Source organism: Hyaena hyaena, unplaced genomic scaffold (genome assembly GCF_003009895.1).
Source record: "Hyaena hyaena isolate Hyena2069 unplaced genomic scaffold, ASM300989v1 scaffold_1815, whole genome shotgun sequence".
Classification (NCBI taxonomy): Eukaryota; Metazoa; Chordata; class Mammalia; order Carnivora; family Hyaenidae; genus Hyaena; species Hyaena hyaena.
In genome coordinates, this window is record NW_024082455.1 from 181,072 (window position 1) to 190,172 (window position 9,101).

The 9,101-nt window shown below is 36.7% G+C and overlaps 1 pseudogene; it reads right to left on the minus strand.

The window, feature by feature from the left end:
• Window positions 1-504: 504 nt before the first annotated feature.
• On the minus strand, window positions 505-3,323 carry LOC120226760 (annotated as a pseudogene).
• Window positions 3,324-9,101: the final 5,778 nt, after the last annotated feature.

Here is a 9,101-nt window from a genome sequence, read left to right on the forward strand (position 1 = left end):
TCATGCATCTTTGCTCCTCCCTTTAACTGGCCCTCTCCTAATGTTTTTCATAGCATCTCTGTTTGGTCCCTGTATTCTTAATATGCTGACCAGATTTGTTTCCTCTTGTCTAGAAGCTATTGAACTCCAGATGATGCTCAGTTGGGTCATTTTAGCTGTCGCTACTCTCCTCTGGATGGCAAAGAACCCTAGCTGTCACATTCCTCCCTTGGACATTCCTGTTCAACAGGAAGAAGCCAGAATGGTTTTTGCCCTTCCTCCCATGTTTATAAAGAATTGCCTGGCCCCCACAAACTTATTTTCTCTAAGTATGCAACAGCAGCTTGAGAATAAAGAGCGGGGAATAAGTAAAGCTGGTTAAAGCAAGATAAAAGGAGCCTACCAGGTGTCTGAGGCCAGATACTCCCCTTGTATACTTTTGGCTTCTTTAATCTTGCTTGTCTCTTGTATCCTCTAACTGCCCATGAAGCACAACTGATAAGTGCCCTCTCCTTCCCCCCCCCCTCACGTCCCTATAACCCCACCCATAAAAAGAGTCTGATGCCAGGGCTTGGGGCTCAGCCTTTGGAGTTGACTCTGATGGGCTGCAACCAGTGCAAAATAGTCTCTCCTGATTCCCCAAATGCTGCAGCTTATCTCTTCCTGGGCCCTGAGTATTTGCTGTAACAGTATAAGCTTAGCAAATCCTTCTTTAGGTAAATGGCAGGTTCCAGTGACAGTCACATCCTTACCTCGCTGTCTGTCTCTTTCACAAACTGCTCAAACCAAATGATTTGCTTTGTTTCATGTATAATGTCAATACACAGTATTTCTCTGCCAATCTGCCAAGTCAACCTCCTGCATGCCGCACAACATAATCTCCAATTCTTTTTCATCAATGTATTGTAGCCATTGAAGAGTAACAATTTCATGAAAACCATCAAGAAAAGTTTTGTTCTGTTCTTGCACACCTAGAGAAAAATGCCACTGTGTCATTAAACCAATATATTCATCTTTGCTCTCCTCAGTCACCAATATATCAGAACCTCCCAACTTCAGGTCATGAAATGTAACCTTTCCCAAAATTTAGATGTCAACAGAAAAGTACATTTCTAAGCCACATTCTTCAATGTTGCTGTCTTCTTTCCAGATAAGGGAGTTATAAAATTCGGTATCAATAGATTCCCAATCCTTAGTAGTTAGTTTTTTACTTGGCATACACTTGCAGATGGTAAAGAGAAACCAGTATCAATAAACTTCCTATTAAACAGAGCCAAAGCAATAAAGTGCCCAATAAAACAGAGGTACACTAAATGATCTGGATTGATGGTTGATGCTGGATTTATTTGTAGACAGTAGTTGATCTTGCCACTATACTCAAGTAAGCAATACATGGGTCTCAAAACTTCATGTGAAAGCAAGAGAAAGCATTTTCTTGCTAGACCATCATAATCAAGCCATTTTTTCCTCTAAATATTACATATAATCATCTCCTCAAGTCATAGAGTTTTAATGGCATAATCTGTTGGAAGGAATCTTCAAACAATGTCTGCTTGGATACACTAATCTTTATATGACTGGGTAGTGCATTAGACTGACATAAATAATGAAAGTGAGTCAGTTTCTACCTAAAGCTGCATTAATAAGCAATCTGTGGATCACCTTTAGTTACAGATGACTTCCCATTGCAAGGATCTTTGAATGCTGTTGTTCTTGTATTATGATCAACAAAGTACCTAATGCCTTCCTATGTATACCTGATTTCTCAGCTTTCTGGCAGGGGTTCTTCATTCTGTAAGCCTTGAATTCTTGGATCTCCCCATTGAGTTGTTTTTGTGTTATGATTCACGAAATAAACCCTGTCAGTTGAATCCATTCTTTTTTCCCAGCCTTGTGGCAAAGTCCCATATGGGTCATTTTCTGCACCTAACATTGAAGCCAAATAGGAGTATTGTTGGTTGAACTGTTGCATAGCTCCCTGCATTTGGTTCTACTAAGACTACCACTGTTAAAAATTTAAAACAGATTCCATGGTAGGCTGCTTCCAACTTGTTGTTCTGGTGTTATGATCCACATAATAAACTCTTCCATGATCATCATCTCTTCTTTCCCACCCTGAAGGTAAGGGTAGTGGTCTCACCCATGTAGTAGTTCAAATGTTATGATCCACTTAATAGGTTCCACCATAAGTATCCTTTCTCTTTTCCCACCCTAATGGCAAAGTTTCTGTGTTGGCATCTCCAGACTGTTGCTGTAGAGAGTCCACAAACCTATCTGGTTGTCTCAAAAGCAGAAATACTTCCAGAGTTAGAGGGGGCAGTGTCTTCTAGCTTCAGATCCAAATGGTATACTATTAAAAAGAATGCCTTTTTTTTTTTTCTGAAGAAGTCAGTATTTTCTGAGCTTAAGGGTCTTCAACAGTAGTATTAGTGCAATTTGAAAGCAAGGCAGTTTCTTCAGTAGTAGTCCCATACCTGTGGTGGAAGCATTATCATTGGGCACAAATGAGGATGATTCTCCCTTACCAGTGGCATTGGTAGGCTCAGATGTGAGTGGTTTTGTAGCTGGTGTATTTTTGGGTCTGGCAGCAACCCAAGATGGAGGTGAAGGTGTGTCATCTCCATTAACTACATATGAACAGCATGAGTTTTGAACCAGAGTGCTTGTAGGTTTTGATTATTTATTCCATTACCATCTTCAACATCCAACCTGGAGGTTGGTTTTGCTGAAGGGTCTCCATTTTCATGTAAGGCATCTCCATTTTTCTGTACTTCTATGGTTGGAGATGAGCTGCAGTTTGTTAGATTTTCTTGCTTAATTGCCAGTCCATTGAGCACAACTCTTAATTCACCAATCTGCACTATGCCATTCTGTTTTCCAAAGAAAGTTTGAATTGTTCTTTTACTCTTTCCAATTTTCTGTTGTGTATTAACAGAGCTTGTTTCATATATATTGTTGCTTTTCCTATTAAAGCATCTGCTCTTAAAGTATAATGATTCCAAACTCAAAACTCCAATGTAGTCTGTGGGGTCACATTTATGGTTAGCTGTTCATCCCATTTTGGATTAGAAGAACTACTGGATTTTGCTGTTTTCTTAATTTATCCATCTACATCTATTTTTGTATATATTGCTGTTCCACACCGGTTCTTTTTTCTTTTTAGTTTGGCCATAGAGAACGTTACCTATAACTGTGACCTTCCACTGTGGTTATTACTAGCATTAGACCACGGTGAAGCAGTGGCCATGTCCCAATATTGAGCTTAAACTATGTACCAGGAACTGTGCTCGACACTGGGGATATAAATATGAGTAAGACATAGTTCTTTCTTTCAAGGATCTCATAGTCTAGTGAAGAGACAAATCCAGTCAGAAGCTGTTAGTTAGCGGTGGTTGGACGGCCATGGGAAGTGGCGACAGGTGCCCTCACCCTTCTCACCAACACCTGACCTTCCCCCTACCGCCACACTGGCCACACTCCACCCCCATGGACCCCAAACTTCCCTCCTCAGGAGTGTGCCACAAGCGTCCCTCCCCATTAGCCCCACACTGTGTTCTGCACCATGGCTGCCTAAACCCACCAACTTTGGACCCAGAATATAGCTTCCATCTAAAATATTTGCTTTTAAATAGCTAATGCACTAAGGGAGGTAGGCTCTAATCATGCTCTAAGAGTGGAGTATTTATTTGAGGTCAGCACCCTCTTGAAGCCCATTCTTATTATTATCTACTCCCAAACGCAGTTTTCTTGTCTGAGGTAATGTATTATGAAAAACAAAAATTCTCATTTTGAGACAAATGCCATGTACAAAATTTTACTTTCTGGTTTTCTTGATTTTAGACATGATTCATAACTCCTCTTTAGAACCTAAGGTAACACCTTCCTTAAAAAACAAAAACAAAAACAAGCAAACAAAAAACGTTTTGGTTTATTTCTGAAACAGCTATACCATAGCTATAGTGAATTTACAAAAGATTTCTGTTAGACTTCTAGCCTAAGAACATTTATTTACTAAAATTTTGAAATTTGTCATGCATTCATAAATTAGACAATTGACTATTGATTCAAATTTTAGTCAAATTGTGCATATCATAACTTATGTAGATTTTTGCAATTTCTTTATTTTGTTTCTTTTTTATTTTTGGCAAATAAAGCTTTAGGTAAAAATCACATTAATTCTTCCATACCATGAAATGGCAAAATAAAAAAAAAAAATGGAACTATATCAAACTCAAAAGCTTCTGCACAATAAAAGAAACAGTTGAAACCGAAAAGACAACCTACCAAACGGCAGAATTTTTTGCAAACCATACATTGGATAAGGAACTAATATCCAAAATATATAAAGAATTCATACAACTTAATAACAAAAAACAAACAATCCATTTAAAACAAACAATGCCATTTAAAAAATGGCAATGGGACTTCTGGGTGGCTCAGTTGGTTAGGTGTCCAACTTCAGCTCAGGTCATGATCTCATGGTTCGTGGGTTCAGGCCCCGCATCGTGCTGACAGCTAGCTCAGAGCATGGAGCCTGTTTCGGATTCTGTGTCTCCCTCTCTCTCTGACCCTCCCCTGCTCATGCTGTCTCTCTCTCTCAGAAACAAACAAACATTTTAAAAAATTGGCAGAAGAAGTAAATAGACATTCTTCCAAAGAGGACATCAAAATGGCCAACAGGCATGTGAAAAGATGCTCAACATCACTCATCATAAAGGAAATGAAAATCAAAACCACAATGAGGCCTTGCAGATGCCCACCTCTCTGGAGCTGTCTATGCCATCCAGCCATGGTCACCCCCACTGTGTGGTCTGACCTTCCCCATGGTGATCAAGCTCTTGGGCTGTGTCTTCTTTGAGCTGTTTGTGGACAAATTTCCAAAGACAGCATAAAACTTTCCTGCTCTTAACACTGGAGAGAAAGTATTTGGTTAAAGATTCCTGCTTTCAGAGGATTATTCCAGGATTTTTGTGTCAGGATGGTGACTTTACATGCCATAATGGCATTGGAGACAATTCCATCTATGGGGAGAAATTTGATGATGAGAATTTCATCCTGAAGCATACAGGTATTTATACCTGGAAAATGCTGGAACCAACACAAATGATTCCCAGTTTTTCATCTGCACTGTTAAGACTGAGTGGTTGGACGATAAGTATATGATCTTTGGCAAGTTGAAAGAGAGCATAAATATAGTGGAAGCCATGAAATACCTTGGGCCAGGAATGGCAAGACCAGCAAGAACATCACCGTTGCTGATTATAGACAAATCTAATAAATTTGACTTGTGTTTATCTCAATTACCATTCCTTCTGTAGTTCAGGAGAGCACCCTTTGACTCTCATCTGTTTGAAATATCCTATAATCTTTGTGCTCTCACTGCAGTTCTATGGGTTCAATATTTTCTTTATTCCCCTCCAAGTCTAGCTGGATTGCAGAGTTAATTTTATGAGTATGAAATAAAAACTAAACAACAACATCCCCAAAATCAAAACCACAATGAGATATCACCCCATAACTGTTAGAATAGCTATTATAGAGAAGAGTCCAAAGGTGAAGGCCTTTTAAAAAGAACACATATATTGTTGGTGGGGATATAAATTTGTTCCACCACTATGGGAAACAATATGGGGGCTTCTCAAAAAAAATTAAAAATAGATCTACCATATGATCCAGCAATTCCACTTCTGAGTGTATACCCCCTCAAAAAAAGAAAACAGGATTTTGACATAGTATATGCACTCTCATGGTTACTGCAGCACTATTCACAATAGCCAAATTATGGAAATAACCCAAATGCCTATCAATGAATAAATAGATAACAAAGATGTGGTACTTATGCATAATGGAATATTATTCAGCCATAAGAAAGGGGGATATATTGTCATTTGCAAAAACATGGATGGACCCTGAGCACATTATGCTAAGTATGTACATCAAAGAGAGACAAGTACTGTACAATATCACTTATACGTGAAATCTAAAAAAGCCAAACTTTTATGGTGGTTACCAAAGTATTAGAGGGGGATAAAATTGATGGTATTTAAGGGGACAAAATTGTAACAAGTAGTAAATAAGCCATGGGGATCCTCCTTGCACATTATAATGAATATAGAAAATAATATTATACTATAATATGTAATGTGATAAGTATCACTATAATGACAATTATATATATTATATATAACATATATAATAAATATTAAATATATATTTTATATATTACAATATCAAAGTAACATGTTATATACCTTAAACTTATACAATGTTACATGTCAAATGTATTCAACAACGAAATGGTAATCAACTAAATGCTATAATGCCATGAAACTTGCAGTCGTTGTTGACTATTAATTATTAGGGAAACTGAGTCATTAGAGGGACTCCTCTGTATGCTTCTCTTGATATAAGGTTTAAGGAGAAACAGTAGTTTTTCCAACAAAAGGATATCTCTCTTTGGCTCTAGACAAGATTCCCTCTGTGTTCTTGGCATGAACTCTCACCAGAAAAGCCCCTGAAGTGTTTGCCCCAGGAATATGACCTTATGCCCATGGGTTCTAAAGATATACCAATTCCTCACCACCAAGATGGGTCATCTTATAAAGGTAGAGTTAAAAATTAAATCACAAGAGTCCTTACATACCTTCACATAACCATGTGGTTTGTGACTCAATAATATATACTGACTTCCATATCAATTCTCTGGAAATTGAAATATTTATTCATGTAGTTGTACAGCTTTATAAAGAAAAATAACAAAGGGAACTGACTTAGTGCTACAAATTCTTAAGAATTTGGGAGGGACGAATTTTAACATTCACTGAATAAGGCACCCTGAAGTGCATAGCAAAATTATCTCTAGTTTTTCTTTCTTTCCTTAATAGCAAACTAAATGAGTGTCCATATACACAAAGCTATGTTGAGTCAATAAAAGTTAATTGTACACTATCACATGACTGTATGTCATAAAATCAGTCCCTCTTCAATAGTCCTTTCTGTCCTGTTTGTAATTATGAAAATAAGTCTCTATTTTTTTTAATTTTAATTCATAAGCATCTTAGGGAACTTATTTCATTAAGATGAAAAGGCAACTCTTGGCTGGCTCAGTTAGTAGCACATGCAACTCTTGTTTTCAGGGTTGTGAGTTCAAGCTCCAAATGACTGGGTGCAGAGATTACTAAAATAAACAAACAAACAGACAAACTTTAGAAAAAAGACAGGTATTTTTAAAAATAATTGTAATTTGACTTCTTCCTCACACTATACCAAAAAAAATTATGTTCAAATAAATTAAAGCTCTATAACAGCAAACAGTAAAACTTCTAGGAGGGTAATGGATGGGTTTCTTAAATAGCACCCCAGGTTGATAAATTTGACTACATTTAGTTTCAGATCTTCTTTCCATTCACGGAGTGGGGAAAATATTTATAGTATGTGCAACTGACAAATGGATGTGTAGCAGCTGGAACTTACTTATGCTGTTTGTGGTATAATTATTTTTGGAAAATAATCTGGCATTATCTGCCAAGTTGAGCATGAAGATATCCTATGATAATTATCTTGTGTAATGATCTAGGAGTAGAATTGCCATGTGAACCAAGAGACAAGGAAACACTATCCATAACTGGAAACAACCCTTATTGAATATATGTCCTAATGTCTCATTTTAGTCGGTGTATAGTATCCTGTTATATAGTATATACCAGAATGTTTCCATTGTTTTTTGCATAGAACTCTAATACATCATTTATACTGCTTCTTCTTTGGAGGTGATCATCTTTCCTTAATTATTAACTTGTAAGAGTTCTTTGTATGTTAAGGATCTTAAGCCATTTGCAATATATGTTATGAAATATATTACCAAAATTGTCATTAATCATTCATCTTTTTTTACAATATTTTGTTCTATGAAAGCTTTACGATTTTATGAAATAAATTTATCATCAACATTTTCAAAAAAATAAAAGGCAACTCCCTACTAAAAAAGATAAAAAACATCCGGAAGAAAATACGAACATTTTAGTCATGAAGCAGTGTGAAAGGGCAGTGGATATCTTTCTACATGGAAATAATGACAAAGCATTTAAAAATGATCAAATGGATATAAAATATATTTTTAAGTTATACTTAATATAGAAAGTTTCACTCTAGCCATTTTCAGAGTTTTATAGGTCTCTATCCATTGTATTAAATGAGTTTATAAAATTAAATTATTCATGCAAAAAGTATTATGCACATCTATATTTAAGAATCTTGTTATGTGTTCTGAAATTATAATTTATCCTTCAGTCAATATTTAGTATCTTCACTTTTTATAAATAACCTAGTGTTTTTTTTATTCTATTTTCAGAATAATTACTTATAACTTCAATAATTGCTAGAAAATAGGTTCTAGGAAGCCAAAAATAGGTGTCAATAGGTGTTTAGTAGGTTTGTATTAAAGAGAAACACCAAGATAATAGCAAGTGATGCCACACAAATCCAAAGTGCCTGAAATATTTTAGTTCTCTTTCAAAACACTAAACATTGCCTTCATTTCTTGTAGACTGATATAAGTGACTAGGTCACTCTGATAATAGTTTAAGTATAAAGGTGCAAGTCTGTGTTGCTCTGTGGTTTGTTTTAGCCAGTTTCTGTTCTTCTCTACTCAACCTGCAACATTCGAAATATAGGCTATGCCCTCCAAAAAGTCTTCCTCCACTTGATTATCAATTTTAACTTAACCTCTGTGGGGGAAAAAAAAGAAGACTGCAGGCTCAAAATGGCGTCACTTAGACTGAGTTCCCAATCTGGGACGTAATACCAAATCTAATTTCAGTTTCAACCTTCCCCAGAGGTCTGGCATTAAACAGTCAGTCAGTCAGGAAAATTTTTCTTTCCATCAACACCAAAGAATCTGTCACAGGATTTTCTCTATCTCCCAAAGAAAGGTGATGTAATTGGTATAATAAGACACCTTGCAGAGAGGGCAAGATGGCTGAGAAGTAAGGAGCTCCGTACTTGCACTCGCGCCCATACATCACACAGAAAAGATCTGAAGCCATTGGAAACCTTACAAAACCTGAGAGATTGGGAGAAAAAAGACGCAGAATCCACTGAGAGAGCCTTCTAACGTGAGTGCG